Source organism: Dromiciops gliroides, chromosome 1 (assembly GCF_019393635.1).
Source record: "Dromiciops gliroides isolate mDroGli1 chromosome 1, mDroGli1.pri, whole genome shotgun sequence".
In the NCBI taxonomy this organism is placed as follows: Eukaryota; Metazoa; Chordata; class Mammalia; order Microbiotheria; family Microbiotheriidae; genus Dromiciops; species Dromiciops gliroides.
Window position 1 is genome coordinate 403139079 of NC_057861.1, and position 17489 is coordinate 403156567.

A 17489-nucleotide genomic window follows, 5' to 3' on the forward strand; every position below is an offset into this window, starting at 1 on the left:
GCAGATTTATGCTACAGATTCCATTTGTGGAGGGCCCTGTGGGGGTTCCAAGAGATCTCTGACATCCTATGTCTAGTAACCCTCCCCTGCAGCTCCCTGTTAGGGGTCTGGATTTTACAAGGGATTCCCTACAGCTGTCTTCTTCAAGGATGCTCAGAGGCTTGCTGGAGAAAGGACTGCTGAGGAGCTTGCTGTGGTCTTCTGGGGAGATTGCTATGGCAGGCTTCCCCTCTCTGTTACCAGACCACTGAGATAACCCAACTCCTCCCCTCTGAGTCACTGAGTATGGATAGGGAGGTTTGGAACTTTTACAAAGTTAGATCTAGATTCATGATTAAAAAATACATCAGAAGACTTGGAGCTCAGGTCTAAGCACCTAATAGTGTGGACACATTTCCAATCTAATAATTCTTTTCATCTTGCAAATCTGACTGGAAATCTAACAGAGAGGATTTCCCATGAAGTTTAGAGGATTTCTTGTTTCGGCATCAGGTCATAAATGGCATGAGAACAGCTTTTTTAGCTGTATTTCAATGCTTCCAGTGCCAGTCCTGCCTTGGCCTAGATCCAGAAATTCAAGAGAGGGAGAAAATTATGGAAAAAAAGCATTGAAGTACTTTGGAGCCTTCCAGAGAGTTAAGTTCAGATTCTGTCCTAGGAGATACTGGAAAGCATTCATTGTCTTTCTTTCTTCCTTCCTTCCTTCCTTCCTTCCTTCCTTCCTTCCTTCCTTCCTTCCTTCCTTCCTTCCTTCCTTCTCCTTCCTTCCTTCCTTCCTTCCTTCCTTCCTTTCCTTTCTTTCTTTTCTTTCTGTTCTTTCTTAGTCTTTCTTTCTTTCTTCTTCTTTCTTTCTTTCTTTCTTCTTTCTTTTCTTTCTTTCTTTTCTTTCTTTCTTTCTTTCTTTGTAAGCTGATTCACTCACCCCTTCATCAAAACAAAAGACAGAGGATGACAGGAGTCGGGAGAAATTAGGGCAGGAAGCACTAGCTCATGGCCTATGTGCAAGATCTGTCCTCCTGTAGGGAAGCAATTTTCTAAAGTCAACAAAATTAGGCCTCTCCGCAAAGACGCTCAATAGGCAGGTATAGGTTAGACTCACAAATCCCTAGACAATGACCTGCAGAGTGCCAAGAAACACACTCAGCCAGAAGATTTAATTAGTCTTCTGGAATGTGAAGAATCACTAGGCTTGCGGGTGTAGAAACGCAGACGAGTGGGAACCTAAGGTCAGCTTGTGCAAAGCAGGAAGTGACACTTTGCTCTCCCACCCTACCTTACAGTAAACTCCTCTTTGCAATGGAGACCAGCACCCAAGGGAGACCTTTTGGGGGGGGGGCAGGGCAATGAGGGTTAAGTGACTTGCCCAGGTTCACACAGCTAGTAAATGTCAAGTGTCTGAGGCTGGATTTGAACTCAGGGTCCTGAGTCCAGGGTCAGTACTTTATCCACTGCGCCACCTATCCACCCCCAAGAGAGACCTCTTTAATAGCATAGGACTTTTTAAATAACCTTGTGAATAAAGAGTGTAACTATGTGGTGCTGGGGGTAGAGCACCTAGCCTAGAGTAAAAAAGACCTGAGTTCAGATCCAGCCCTAGAAACTGGCTGTGTGACCTTGGGCAAGTCAGTTTGCCTCAGTTTCCTAATCTGTAAAATGAGCTGGAGAAGGAAATGGCAAACCACTCTAGTATCTTTGTCAAGAAAACCCCAACTGGGGTCACAAAGAGTCAGACACAATTGAAGAACAACATGAATAAGCAGCATGAAACTTAGAGGTATAAAGAAGGTGGGGTCAACATCCTATAACATTTTCTTAAAGTGTTTGGGATCTTGATGAGATTTTTGACTGTGGAAACATTTCCTTCTTTCAGCTTCCAGTTATGCTGGAAATACCTTCTACTGGGGGAAAGGTGGGATCAGCTAAATAGAGATGTCTGCATAGTGAGTCCATCTGCAATATCCAGTTATGAACTCATTATGTCTTGCTTTAAGATTTGCCCCACCCACATTCCAGAGGCTCTGGTCACTTCTGGGATCAATGATCAACTCCTCTATTTAACATGCAAATCTCTTCACAATGTGCTCCCTCCCCACAACCTGTGTAGTCTTCTTAGACCTTCTACCTCACCATGTCTTCTGAGGTCCGGTGACACCATCTTTGCTTTATTTCTCCCAAGATACTCCATTTGAAAATGGGCATTTTCACTGACTATCCCCTCTGTGATTCATCCTTGTTTTGGCTTTTTCACTTCTTTTAAGACCCAGTTAAATTCTCACTTTCTACAGAAAGCCTTCCCCAAACCCCTTAATTCTAGCATCTCCCCTCTATTGATTATTTCGAACTTCCCCTGTTCATAGCTTGTTTGTGCATAGTTGTTTGCATGTGAGGCTCACCAACTAGATTGGGAGCTCCCTGAAGGCAGAGACTCTTTCTCTGTATCCCCAGCACTTAATGCAGGGTATAACATGTAATAGTCAATTAATAACATTTTTATTAATTTTATTTTATTAATATTGTTATTTTATTATTTCTAGTCAACTCCATTTTATAGTTTATTATCTCATTTGATCCTTTATAAAAACCTGAGAGGTTTAAAGATAAGGAAATTAAGGCAGGAAGCTGTTAGATGACTTGGAGTTGGGGGTTGATCAACTACTAAGAATCTGAGGAAGTAATTAAACTAATGTCCTCCTGACTCTAAATTCAGAGCTCTATTCTTTAATCTTAGTGCCTTTCCACTAGGATTATCTCACTCACATCCACCCAAATATCCATATACGGAGAGATATATGTATATATCTATCTATATGTATGTGTATGTATATGTACATGGTGTGTGTGTATGTGTGTGTGTAACATAGTTGTTTACAAATTGTCTTCCTAAGACTGTGACTTCCTTGTGATCAGGGATTTGGTTTTTTGTACTTCTTTTTGTCTCCAATGTTTAGCATAGGCACCTGGGCACATTCATCATTCAATTGTTCAGTCACATCACACTCTTCATGACTCAGTGGACCATACTGTTCATGGAGTTTTCTTGGCAAAGATACTAGAGTGGTTTGCCATTTCCCCCTCCAGGGGATTAAGGCAAACAGAGATTAAGTGACTCGTCCAAGGTCACATATCTAATAAGTGTCTGAGGCTGTATTTGAACTCAGATGTTCCTGATTCCAGGTCCAGCACTCTATCCACTGAGTCACCTAGCTATCCCATACCTACCTAGTGCATAGTACATACTTAATAACTTTTTGTTGACCTGACTTGATTATCTACTCTTCCACTTATCTACTGCTCTTATTTTGTGTAATACTATATATTTTTGTGTACTCATTGCTCATAAGAGTAATGTTTGTGCTCTTCACTTCATATATATGTGTGTATGTGCATATATACATATACATACACACACACACACACACACACACACACATATATATATGTATGTAGATTCCCAATTAGAAGGATTTCTAAGGAATAGCTACATCAGACTGAACTTAGGGACTGAACCTCAAGAAAAGCCAAAGGGACAGAATTTGAGTAGGTGGGCTTTAGCCATTTAACTTATAAAAAATTTTAGAGTAGAAGAGACCTTAAAGGCTTTCTAGTCCAGCTCTTTTTTACAGGTGAGGAAACTGACATCCAACAAGATGAAATGATTTGACCAAAGTAATAAGCAGCAGGAATAGAATTTGAACCCAGGTTCTCTGACACTAAATCCAGCATTCTTTTCACTGTAAAAAACAATGTTAGGATAGGGGAGGAGGATAGGAAATGAGAGAATAGAGGAATATGACAGTATTCTGGATACCTTAATGGGAATGGTTGAATAGGTTTTGGCACTGTCATACCAGATCAATCTCTTTGGCAAGTTCATAACAATAGCCTTGTGTCTGTTTAGTGAAATGGATTTTTTTTAGGAAGCTCAATTAAATGTCAGAGTTGAGGACTGAATACCAAATATTTCCATTTCTTTCCTTAGATGTTTTCCGCCGTTAAAATGTTTTTTAAAATCTGGCCTCCTAAAAATATCTTAAAAGGTTTTGAATATATTATGAGAGTGATTTTCAAATGTTTTCATCCCATGAGCCTCTTGTACTGCTGCCCCTACCATCAGTTTACTAACACTTCCCAACCATCCCTGGAAATATTTCTATACCATTGAGGGAGGCAGAATATTCATGGCTTTCTTTAATATCACCTCTTTCAAAAATGATTCTATGCTCACTTGAGCTACAAATGACCTATATGTGCCATTGAGACGTGTATTAGGGAGAGTTAGATGAACCTGGCTGAAGATAGAGGGAGGGGAAAAGTAGGGAACCAAGTAAAAATGGGGACAAAGTCTGTCTGCAAAGTAAGTGGAGGCATGTTGAACTTTGGATCGAATTTTACTATTGTAGGTGTGATATAAAACAAGCTAGAACACTTCTTGTAGGGCTAAATTAAGAAACAAAGTGTGATGCTGAGATAAACTGTCTGGAGGAAAGGATCACATTAAGACAACAACAACAAAAAACCTCCAGCTTCTAAATATTTGATATGGATAATTCCCATGGAACATTGCCATATAGCTTTGGTGTGCGTCTGTACAGGTAAGTTCCTGGAAAAGGCTGCATGAATAATATTTTTTTTCAAAAAGTTTAGCAAGTCCCCCAATGATGATGGATTAAAGCATGTACTTTTATGACTACTCTGATAGTTTCGGTCGCAGTTTCATGGATGAGTGTGTGCATGTTTGTGGGTGTGGGCACCAGACACAAGGAGGAATAAGGACACAGATGTAGGCCTGGCTTGGTCTGTTGTCATCACCATTATTCTTATGTTCCCCATCTTCATCTAATTCCATGGACATGGTGCCCTGTCAGGAGTTGTACAAAGTAAGTTAAACTATATACGATAACTGTTGTCTTGGAGCTAACCATCATATGAGATGAATAAACATATACACAGACACACAGACACACACACACACACACACACACAGACACACACACACAGAACCACATCACCTGAAAGATATCACAACAGTAAGAACCCCATCTGTGGGTAGATCAAATTCATGCAAATCTTCATTTGTTGAGAGAAACAACTGGTCACTGCAAAGGCTTTCAGAGAAGGCTTTGTGAAAATTGTGGGGGGGTGTTGTGGGGCAATTGGGTTAAGTGACTTGCCCAGGGTCACACAAGCTATAATGTCAAGTGTCTGAGGCTGGGGTTGAACTCAGGTCCTCCTGAATCCAGGGCTGGTGCTCTATCCACTGTGCCACCTAGCTGCCCCAAAAGTTGTGGGTTTTGAAGAGACTTTGATAGAGGAAAAACAGGGTGTCTGATCAAAATGGAGAAAGGACATCCAGGCTGGCTGGAGATCATGGACCAATATACTCCTCAAACCAGATTGGGGGCAATTAAAGATGGAATATCCAGAAAGGGGAGCAAAGCAAATTCAAGTAGTAGGAAAAATAAGAGAGGACTGTTACTACAAGGAATTGCCGACAAAGTCTAGGAAGGGTTCCAAGGACCGTGAAGCAGATGAGTTTGCACTTGGTTTCAGAAGTAGAGGCTGATGAGAATCTACTCATTTTCTTTCATTCATCAATGGCATTCACCTATCACCAAAACATTTTACTTTGGGAAATGAACATTTACCTATAGAATACATTTGTCAAGTGCAGTGGCTACTTCAATGGAGTGGTACCGTGTTAGATTTTCATTGCATTACAAACTAGCAAGAAAAAACCCTATTTTCTACGTACTTATTGCTTCACAAAGCTATGGAGTCTTATTAAAAAGGGTTTAGTAGCGAGTAGGAGAATAGTATTTCTGTGTGATGAGTAATTATTTAGAAATTGGACCAGATATGCCAGAATAAGAACTGTATTTTTGTTTTAAATAGTGTTTTGATTTTTTCTAATTATATGTAAAGACAATTTTTAACATAATTTCTTTTCTTTTCTTGTTTTGTGGGGCAGTGAGGGTTAGTGACTTGCCCAGGGTCACATAGCTAGAAAGTGTCAAGTATCTGAGGCCGGATTTGAACTCAGGTCCTCCTGAATCCATAGCTGTGTTTTATCCACGGGGCCACCTAGCTGCCCCTTTAACATTCGGTTTTAGAAAAATTTGAGTTCTAAATTTTTTTTCTCTCTCTCCTTCCCCTCTTCTCTTCCCAAAACAGTAAGCAATTTGGTATAGGTTATATATGTAGTAGGCTTCCACCAGTTGTGGACGACCATGGATCAGCGCCTTGAAGAGGTCACAGTGTGGCTGTGCAGTCTGATATGGGAGCCACAGCTCCTGCTGCAATGAGGGCATCAGAAAACTGCACTCTCTGTTGCCCATCAGTTCCTGCTTCTCATTTGTTTTTCTTCCTCCTGAGCTTGCATCTAAAAGAAAGTTCCATATTAGTCACAGTTGTGAAAGAAGAAACAGACCAAAAAGAAAAAAAAAACCTAAAAAAATAGTGACAATAATATGCTTTGATCTGCATTCATACTCCATCAATTCTTTCTCTAGATATGGATAGCATTTTCCCACCTTGAGTCCTTTGTAGTTGTCTTGGATCATTGTAGTGCTGAGAAAAAGGTCATTCATAGTTCATTATCACACAAGATTGTTGTTACTGTGTAGAATTGTTTCCTGGTTCTGCTCATTTCACCTTTGCATCAGTTCATGGCAAGTCTTTCCAGATTTTTCTGAACTCTGCCTGGTCATAAGTTTCTTATTGCACAATAGTACAGAATTAGAATTGTAGAACTGAAATGAACTTAGAAATTCTCTAGTCTAATCCTTTCATTTTACAGAGGAGGAAACAAAGGTTCCAGATTGCCAGAGTCGAAATGTTAGTGGACAGAGAAGAATAGAAATTGGATTTCCTTACTTCCATACTAAAGTTCTTTCTACTTCCCATTTCATATCCTTTAAAAAAAATTTGCGATTTCATCACTGTCAGTATTTGTATTCCACTGGTACTGATTGCTACTTCTCTACAAGTTATTATATGGTATGTATTTAAAATTCTAAATGTGGTTTCTAATCTGTTCCCCCAGGTTTTTGGGGAAAACTGACTAAAATCACTGATAAAACGAGTTTAGGGTTGTAACGGGTTTATTGGAATGATAGAAAGAGAAAGAGTGAGAACAGAATTCCTACAGCCTGGCAATTCTATCTTTCCTCAATTTCCTGTGGAAGTCCTCTGGAGTCTCGCTCCATCCTCACCACAATGAAGTCAGGAACCCAAAAAAGCACAAACTCCTCCCCCAGCGCCTGCTTCCTCCGCGTGGATTCCTCCCAAAATGGGAGTCTCCTCAAGTTGATTGCTGTAGCCTTGATAGACAGTGCCCATGAGCAAATGTCACTTCCTGACACCAAGGAAAAGCCACATGACCTTGCCCTCCGAAGCATTCTCCTCATGGTGGAGCTTTCCTATAGTAAGTCTCCAGCAGGTGGCATCATTACAATCAGTTACAATGGTCTTCGTAACTTTGTTTAGCCAAAAAATCCATCCCTTTTAAGCCCAATTATACATGTCACCCTGAACATATCTAAGCTCTCTTCAGACAACAGGAATGCAGTCCATCATTGGATCCAAATTCTTGGTTGGTAGATGCTGCTAGACTCCACAGACACTTGATCATTTCTATACCACAATGAGGGTATTTGGAGGGCAACTTAAGAGGAGATTCACCACATATAAAATAACAAACTTTCAAGGAAATATTTCCTGCAAAAAGTAGTTTAGAGGGAAAAATCCAATGGGGAAAACAGTAACAGAAATTCTGACAGAACTTGGTAATAAATAGACAAATTTACTCAAATTACAGAACCCTTCCAAATGTACACATCCTGGGGGGTTCATGCCTCTATCTTGTGCGTGCTATCTGATCCCTGCCATTGCTGCTAACTACAGTGTTTCCTTCTCCACCCTTCCCCTTCCTCCCTTCCTCCCATCCTCCTAATCCTCCCCTCCACGGACTGATGGATAGATGGTGGATGATTCCAGCAATAGATTAATGCTTGGCATGACTGAAATTTAACTAATACTGTTTCTGATGACCCCTAATAAGGACACCAGCTATCAGTTAGACAAACAGAATATTCCATATTGGCACAGAACTAATGATTTGCTGATTGCTATCAGACATTACCCAGATGCTGACAATGTCCCAGTAGACATTGCAGCTAAGTCTCATGCCTAAGCAAAGATTGGATAGTTTCAGGCCCAAACTTTATGAGCCCTGACCTCCTCTATTCAAAGGTACAGGAACAAAGTGTGCAGGTGTTATAAGGGGAAGCCATTTGGGAAAATGCCAGTAAATGTCAAATAGGAAAAGTTTTGAACTTTGAACTTTGAAAAATCTGTGATTTCATCAGTGTGGGTAGTCTTTCATCTTGTCTCATGCTATTTAATTCTTATTCATATTTTCCCATAAACCCTTGGTAGAGGACCTACTCAATGGAAAAAAAAATTACACATAAAGTCAATATAATACTTTTAACGCCAAATTGAATGAAGCTAGGTTCAAAATGGAAAAAACAAAACAAAAAAAAAAACACCTTAAATAAAATGCTAAAGCAGGGAATGTGGAGAGTAAGGTAAGAAAATGATGAACACATACAAGAAAGTTGGTGCTATGCTGTATTTTCCATTTTAATATTTTTACTATATGATTCTAAATAGAGTACAACATTATTTTTTTAAATTTTGCATTCTAACTTTGCATACACCAAAAAAAGATCATGTTTCCACATATAAATTAGAACAGGAATTGAGAATTATATGTAAAATCATAGATTTTTGTACATGTAGCTTGCTTTTGTGTTATCGATGTAGTAAGTAAATTCAACATATTACTTTCAAGAGCTGATCCTGCTTTTCTGTGTTCCCTCAGAAGTCTGTCTATTCCCTTCTACACATTTAAAAAGATGATTCAATGACCCACTTTTATTTCTTCCCTGCCTTGTTTTGCAGCACTTTTGTTTGCTCTTCCCATTCTAAGTCCCTTCCCACAATTAAAAAAAAGGGGGGGGTAGAAATATAGACATTGTAAAAATAAGCATAATCAAACAAAACAAAGTCATAATATGTCTTATTCTGTACCTTGGGTCCATCATTCCTATTTTGGAAGGTGTATAGGATACTTCATAATTGGTCCTCTGTAGTCCTCATCAGTCATTACATTCATCTGTTAAATCTCCAAGATGTTTTTCTTACAATGTTCTTGTTACGGTATACATTGTTCTGATTCTGCTCATTGTCCCCTTAAATCACTCTGAAGCCATTCCTTCCCGGAAACCTCCTCAGTTTTGGAATATTAGAATGCCACGAAACATTTCATTCCAATTCACATACCAGAATTTATCTATTCATTATCTAATGGATGGGCATTCCTTCTAGATTCAGATTTTTTGCTACAACCAAATGAGCTTCTATGTGTATTTTTGTACATATAGGGCGTTTCGCGCTTGCTTGTTCTTCCTCGTGATCTCGGTGGGGGAAAGGGTACACATAAGTAGTAACTTCAGAAGTGTAGTTCCAAACTGATTCTAGAATTAATGGAGCAATTTACAATTCCATAAATTCAAGTGTGCCTGTATTTCCACAGTCCATCCAACAATTGTCATTTTCTTTTTTGGTCTTCTCTCAATCTGATAGATATGAAATGGAACCCTGAAGTTGTCAATCATTCTAATGTTTTTATTTTAATCAGAAGATCATAATATGGGATTAAGGTGTGCTGAATTCTCATGTGTGTTGTCTTTTTTATATTAAAAAAAAACCCTGTGTTTCTAGTCTAATGCATCTCTTACTTCAGAATGGAAAGTCTACCTCTTTCATGGACCCTTTCTCATGCATTTCTTCCCAGTCCCATCTAGAAGCGGACCACTAACTCTGAAGACTTGGGTTAAAATCTCAACTCAAAACGTTACCTGTGTGATATTGAACAAGTAACTTAAATTTCTTGGGCCTCAGTTTCTTCTCTTATACAATGATAGAGTTGTGCTTGATGGCTGCTAAATTCCTTTCCAGCTCTGGATCTATGATATTAAAGTCTATTTTAGCCAGGAGGCATTGCTGGAGGCTAGCCTATTAATAGCAGCACTCTCACTTCTGTATGCAAGCATGTGGTTTGGACCAGGTTCAGTCCTGGGGTGAGCCTGCTTCTAATTACATGGATTAGGTTCCCCTTTCTCACTCTTCTCAGCTCATTAATTCCCTCCAGGAAAATTTCTTATGACTTGGGTGATAACTCACAAGTCTAAGGTTTCCCCAAAAGGGGGAAGAAAAAAAGGCCCCAGTGTACAATATAATCAGGTATGGGACAAATAATTTATCCCTACACACAAAAAGAATGCTAGACATAAAAGACTCACAGTGCACATTAATGGGATGATTTGCAAACAATGTTTAGTAACTTAAAAACTATTGTTACAATATGCTAGGAGAATGATGCTCAAATTTCATCAGAATATAAAGCAGTTTGTAGAATTGCTGATTATGCATTTTGCATTTCACTTCCTCTCTGAACTATCATTCTATTCAAAATTAAACCTCCCCTGAACTTTACCATCAGTCAAGTCAACCATTACTGTATGTGCCCCCCCCAAACCAAAAACAACCCAGTTGCTTTTCTCATTGGCTCCTGGACTTTGGGACCTTTCAAACTTCTAAGGTCACCTGCAAGCCTGGACATATCCACCTTGAGAACCACAAGGCCTAAATTCAAGTTAAGTCCACACTGCACATAGGGAGTAGGAGCAAAAGAATGAATGGCCTCATCTCCTTTCACAGGAATCTAGGGACATTGCACTAATGGCCACACACAAGAGTCAATGCCAAGAAAGCACTAGAAGTATTACTTCTCTCTGTCTCTGTTTTTGTCTCTGTCTGTCTCTCCCCTCCAATCCTCACCTCTCTCCTTTCTCTGTTTCTGTGTCTGTCTCTCTGTGTGTCCCTGTCTCTCTCTGCATCTCAGTCTGTGTCTCTGTCTCTCTCTGTTGAGCAGATAGATGCCAGACCTTACCTTTCTGCCCCTGTAATAGTGCCAGAGACAACCATTGCACCATTCAGGCTTTGCCACATTATGTTAAAACATCATATCCTTTCAGCAGTTTGTCTCTATATGGCTGGAAGGAAGCAGGCATCCCAAAATCCCAAGTTATGAATCACATGGCTTTTGAGTTCCTGGAAGTTTCCAGGTGAGTTCTATGTGCATACTCCCTGGAATGGCCTCAGGACACCCATTCAGCCTCAGAAACACCACAATCCTAAACTCCTTTAGTATATAGTTGGAACTTCTCCTGTGCGCTTAACACATATTTATGCATGTTCTACCATAGTGAGGCTGCTATGACCAGTGCTGTTCCTATTCAGTTCTCAGGACCAGAACATATGCTGTCCACAAAGCACTCAGTCCCAGTTGTCAGGGGTACCACCAAACACCAAAGGGTCCTTGGGGGCAATCCACATATTCTCTGTGTCTCTATCTGGCTGCTCCTCAAGACTTGCCTCAACTCCTAGATCTCTAGCTCTCTTTCCATCTGCCTGTCTCTCTGTCTGTATCTATCACTTATCTCTGTCTCTCTTTCTCTGTTTCTGTCTTAATTCAGACATGTTCACTTAGTTTGCACTTCTATCCTTATACTACCAAATCCAAGAGAGATTCTAACCCCTCCCCCACCCCCACACCCCACAGTAGGCAAAGTCTCTGGCTACCCCAGACCGGCCGGAGGGAGAAATGAGTGCAATCAGGTGTCCATTGTCTGAATCCTCCCCTCTATGTTCCAACTCATCCCCTTTGAATCCCCACACCTGGGCCTTCCCCCAGAGCACGTGCACGCCGGCACTTGCCACTGAAACCTCCCGGCTGGTGAGTGAGGCTGCTGGTGTCTCATCTCCTTTACTATCAGGTAATAGGCTTGAGGGCAGATACTGCGCCTTCTTTGTCTTTGGAACTCAGTATCTGGCTTAGTGTTCCTGCTGCACATAGTAGGTTCTTCCACAAATGTTTTATTATTTGAATGAAGGAAAAAGGAGAAATCATATTCATTTAAGAGAATTTGCTTTGCAATAAATACTGTTAGCAAATATTCATTCAGTTTAATGAGGATAATTATGATCCTTTCTTTAAAAAACAAAACAGGTGAAGAAATGCTGATGACTAACATCATAGTTTTTCACTGAATGGCATTTTTGGTGATGAAGCATTTTTGTGAGAGCCCGGTCTTCCAGACAAAGTGATTAGCTCAGTTTTTTCTTTTTCTTTTTTTCATTTGGAAAGGGAGAAATCACTTGCTGCCATTTTCAGTTGAGTGGGAAAGGATGGAAAGAATCTAAGGCTGTGGATTTTTGAGATTTTTGATAGGGAACTTGCTCATGAAGGGAGGCATTACAACTGTTTCTAAATGTCCCATTGTTGTAGGACAGTATAAATGCTGAAGTTGTTGGATTTTTTTTATTTTAAATTTTTATATTTTGGATCAGATCTGTCATTTTCTCAGTGTAGAGAAGTGTCAGTGAGGGGTCTTTCTCTTACCCATGTGAATCCCCACCTGCCCAGCAACTTATTATGCTTAGCCGCCCAGGATTGCTGAGAGTTTATTTACATGCTTGCCCAGAGCCACACAGTAACATAGATAATACCTATCACAGGTGGCACTTGAACCCGTTTTTCTGGCTTCAAGGCCAGCTTTCCATCTGCTAGATCAGAGATGTCAACCACAAAGACAACAATGCAAGCACAGCTAGAACCAGATTAAAAATATAATCAGGAAATATTTAACAAAATAAATTAAAATACAATAGAAAATAGACAATGTTAATATATGGTTTTCTAAGTCAATATGCTCCAGAGATCTTTGTGTATGGGACCTCCATTTCTATTTGAGTTTTTTTAAACTTATTTTATTCTGCACTTAAGCAATTAAACAAGCATTTCCATAACATGGTTGAATAGAGGGGGAAAAAGATGATTGCACATGAAACTCTATTTGAGTTTGATACAATTGTACTAGACTTCTCTGACACTGAGGTTAAAAAAATCAAAGCCTTTTCTACCATGTCTTATATCTTAGCAATGACATCAAGCCAAGAGCAGAATTAATCCTTGAGACAAAATTTAACAGCTGATGACCTAGGAAGGCTTTTTCACAGAGAATTAAGAATTGGTTGGGATTCTGTTTGGGAAGCGGTACTCCTATCCACTTCTTTGCTGATCCCTTGTTTCCTCTGTGTCAAAGTGTGTCTATAACTTCTGAGTGGTTTGCCATAGATTTGTTTCATTCTCCTAAGGAAATCAGGATTTTGGTGAGGAAGGAGGGAGAAAGGATAGATGGAAAAGGGAAGAAGGATCAAGATGGGAGGGGCAAGATTTCCCTTAGGCAGTCATGATCTAAAGAAAAAAAAAAAAGTCAGGTAGTGGTCTGTCTCTACAGGGCACTCCTGTTCTTAATTTCAGCTGAAACCCTGCATGTGTCTTTGATACAGTGGCTCTAGAAACCTACACCTTCTCCCTTTCCATGCCAGCCATATGAACTTATTTACATCACCAGATTCAGCCAGAGGCCAGAAAAGAGAGACATACAGTGATTTCAAACACAGTCAAAAAGGAAGTGACTGGGTAAGTTTCATAAAAGTCCGTGACACTTATCAAGTGGCATTGGATACATTTCGGAAAGAACTTTCATAATGGCTGCAAACTGACATGATAGTACCTGTCCTTTATGAAACTACACATGAATGAGTTGTCTTTTAGACATTCATTTGAAGGCAGGGACAGAATCAGGCAAGACAGTCTGAACTGCCAGCAAAAGCAGATGTTCGGTGATGATGGTGCTTTGAAATCAAAACGAAATCAAGGGTCTTCTGTTGCTTTTGAGTAAGACAAGCTGACTGAAAAAAGCAAAACAAGTCAAATGAAAAACATTCATTTTATATTGGTTTTCTTACTCATAAATCACACAGGGAGGTCTGTTTCCATGTCCTTGTCTATCTTATCTAATTAGCACAAAGTTCTGAAGGCAGAAAATACAAGTTAAATGTGGGTAAAGGATGGTCACTGATACTAATAAATTCTCTGCACCTCTGTACTGCTGGGAGCCCTGGGAGATGTTATGATAGAATATAAACCATTTATTTTCAAAACATGTGCTGAGTGGGCAGGCAGAAAATATTGTCTACTATAAATATGCATGCACTTCAATTTACGTACTAAATATAACAAATGTACCATATACATTGCTGACTCCTTTTTTTTAAATAAAAGCTTCTATCCCCATAGGACTTAATTTTAGTCTGTTCCTTGTTCATTTTCTCAAGAAATTTCTTGTTCTCTAAGATGCTATAGCAATTGAGGAAGTCTAGAAATCCTCTAAGACTTTTGGATTCCACTTTAGGGGACTCTGCTGAATCTGGTACCAGTTAATGCAGAGAAGCAGTCACACAGAAGCATGTTGTTCTGCCGTTTGCTTTTTGTTCGACAGGTTGAATTCTACAATTGTTTGTTATGTGTGTTAATAACAGCTGCCCAATAGAGCTTGTAGAAGGTGATTTGGTCTCACAAAATGTCCATCAGAAATAATTCAAGGCAGCCATGGTAATTAGATTGGAGGGTCTGCCATGTACCCTCTCTGAGGATGGAAGTCACTGTTGCCGCTTCCTTAATTGAGAGCAGAGTGCTGACTCAGCCCTGTTACAGACAATAACAATCTCTGACACTGATTGAAGGCAGGGTGGCCTCCCAGGCTACCCTCTATGACTTGAGTGCCCAAGGAATGTATGGCTATTGTCTTGACTCTGGCATTGACTATCCAGGAGAATCTGGCCTACATGTCTGTGTGTGTGATGACATACATAATCCCTGAAACCCCTCTGAAGATGTCAGATGGCACCCGTACTGGTTAAGTGATGCATGATGAGCTGCAAAAAGTCAGCCAGGGGCGCCATTCAGTGAATGAATGATCCAATATAAAGTATACAAATCTAAATTTTAACTGATGGCCCAATTGTTTAAAAAATATGCTATTTAAAAAGTTGGACAGACTCTTATTGCCTATAGGAAAGAGTATTACCATGTCGACATTATGTCAAGTACCTGGAAGAAAAATGAGGGGGAAAATCATACGATATGATTAAATATCTAAATATTTGCCATGGGATATCTTTTAAAATTTTCATTCAAGTGTCTGATATCACATAGACAGTAGACACAGTCCATTTCAACTATGAAAATAAGCATTGAACAACAAGTGACCATGACTTCAGCCATGGCCTAAAATATGTCAGAGCAGAATCAAAGGAAATCAGGCAATGGGTCTAAGAACAGTCATGTGTCAAAGAAATGAAATAGCCTGTAAAAGAAACCTCAAGGGAATGTCTGTGTTAGCATTCAGGGGTTGGCAGCTATTCATGGAGCTGAAGTAAATTCCCAACTGTTCCATGACCACAGTGCTCAGTGACTCCTCCATTACTCCTTTCTAAAACTGTAAAAGAAATATCATCTTTCTATAACAATGGTATCCATGGCAAAGGTGTGGGTTGTTGAGCCAGCCTCCAATGAATGTTGTTCTAGAAGGATTGATGAAGACAGTTAAGAAGTTGGGGGAACAGTTATGGGGTCTTTTATGTATTTCTACAAATGGTAGATAATCCCAGTGCTGAGCATTTGTAAAACATCCCCACTGTCCTTACAAGAAAAGTTCAAGGCACTATAGGGTGCCTTATTTGAGATCCATGAGGACTGGAGAGGGGTCCACTTGGAGCATCCCTTCTAGCAGGTATGCTTACTAAGAGCTGATTCATGTTTTGGCAAGAAGGCAGGTAAGTGGAATTAGAACTAGCTTCTCAAGGGGCAGTTGAAATTGTCAAGAGTGAACTGCCCTAGAGAGGATGGCTGACAATTCCAATCCCTGCCTGCATCCTGTTGTTGTTTGAGGTTGGCCATTGTTTATATTTTCAGTGTGGGTGCCCAGGGCACTGAGTGAGGTGACCTCAAACATTAACTGTGTAACCCTGGGCAAGTCACTTAACCCCTATTTACTTTAGTTCCTCATCTACAAAATGAGCTGGAGAAGAAAATGGCAAACCACTCCAGTATCTTTACCAAGAAAACCTCAAAAGGGGTCATGAACAGTTGGACAAGACTGAAAATGACTAAACAACAAGAACAAGGCATTTGGCCAGCTCCTACTAAAAGCCCATTCTTGGATGGACAGAGATATTTAATCTCTGTGCCCCTCTTCCTGAAGAATAGGTCCAGAAAATGGGTGCTGCATATCTTACTGATGCCCCATTTTTCCAAAATCCCCTCTCTGTTCTGCATTTCCCTCCCAGTGCTTTGTAATGCCCTTCCCCTCACTTTGTTTTGTAAAGACACAAAAGACAGGTCTCTTACTCAGTGGGACAGTCACCAAGGTGATCTATTTCCAGGCCATGTATTCCTCTCCTAATAAATCTCTTTTTAGGGACAGCTAGGTGGCACAGTGGATAGAGCACTGGCCCTGGATTCAGGACGACCTGAGTTCAAATCCAGCCTCAGATACTTAAACACTTACTAGCTGTGTGACCCCAGGCAAGTCACTTAACCCCAATTGCCTCACCCCCCCCCAAAAAAAATTTTTTTTAAATAAATCTCTTTTTACAAGAAAACAAAAAAAGAATAGGTCCTAAAGAGTGAGGCTGTGATAACCTGAGAACTTGTCCAGAAGCAAGTTCAAATGGAAGAAAGAGTAGATACACAGCTTGCTGGCCAGTGATAAGGATAATGGAAATGAGACTCCTGAGCAGCAGGCAAAAGCCCTAAATGGTCCCGGAACTGGGTATACCCCAAGGAGAACAACATTAAACACCAGCTACAGTTTGGTGGAGAGTCCAGTCCTCAAAGATAAAGAAGGTACAAGCTTGGGCAGAGAAGCCTGGGACTAAGGTTCATTTGAAACAAAAGGAACATTGGAGAACTCGTTGGGATGAAGAAGGGAGTTCTGAGCATTGTCACTATAAATCTATCATATTAAATTCATTCCCCTATCCCACCCCACCCCCTCTCCTACCTTCACACCCCAAGACAACAAATGTAGGATCCAGATTAGGTATGAGGCAGTGTACACTTTGAGTCCTTAACATTGTGCCCAGGAAAAGAATTCCAGGTACATTTAAAAAGTGTATTGTAATTGGTACAATCACATATAAGGGATCTTTGTTCTTGATGCCCTGAAGCTTGTTTTGTACCAGAATACACCCCTCCCTCTTTTCCCCCAGGGTTATTGCTGTGGACCTTTCCTTTCCCCCCTCCCCCCCCCATCACTTTCCATCAAAACTTAGAACAACTAGCCCATTCTCTTAGAGACAATTCAATTAAATTCAATAAATTCTTATTAAGTACCTACTAAGTGCATCACTGGTTTGTAGGCACTGGTACTACAAAGATAAAAATGGAAATAGTAGTCCCCTCAAGGAACTTACATTCTACTGGAATGGAATTTTTAGGAGTTACTCTAAGG